The 314-nt window shown below is 45.2% G+C and overlaps 1 non-coding gene across 1 annotated transcript; it reads left to right on the top strand.

Annotated features, from left to right (window-relative positions):
- LOC114404366 lies at nt 1-106 on the top strand. Its single transcript, XR_003664940.1, has one exon. It is a non-coding gene; the product is annotated as a small nucleolar RNA R71 (small nucleolar RNA).
- Nucleotides 107-314: the final 208 nt, after the last annotated feature.

The following is a 314-nucleotide window of genomic DNA, read 5'->3' on the forward strand; positions in this document are numbered from 1 at the left end:
ATCTGATGGTGGGGGCAACTGGCACATAGTTTCTTAAATCTCTCCCATACTCATACAGGCTCTCTCCACTGAGTTGTCTAATACCTGAGATATCCTTCCTGATGGTGTGGTCCTGGAAGCAGGGAAACTTTTTCTAAGAATACTCTCTTAAGGTCATCCCAGCTCGTGATGGACCTTGGAGCAAGGTAATACAGCCAGTCCTTTGCCACTCCCTCTAATGAATGAGGAAAAGCCTTCAGAAATATGTGATCCTCTTGGACATCTGGGGGTTTCATGGTGGAGCAGACAATGTGAAATTCTTCAAATGTTTTGCG

The sequence above is a fragment of the Glycine soja genome, unplaced genomic scaffold (assembly GCF_004193775.1).
Source record: "Glycine soja cultivar W05 unplaced genomic scaffold, ASM419377v2 tig00027424_1_pilon, whole genome shotgun sequence".
Taxonomy (NCBI): Eukaryota; Viridiplantae; Streptophyta; class Magnoliopsida; order Fabales; family Fabaceae; genus Glycine; species Glycine soja.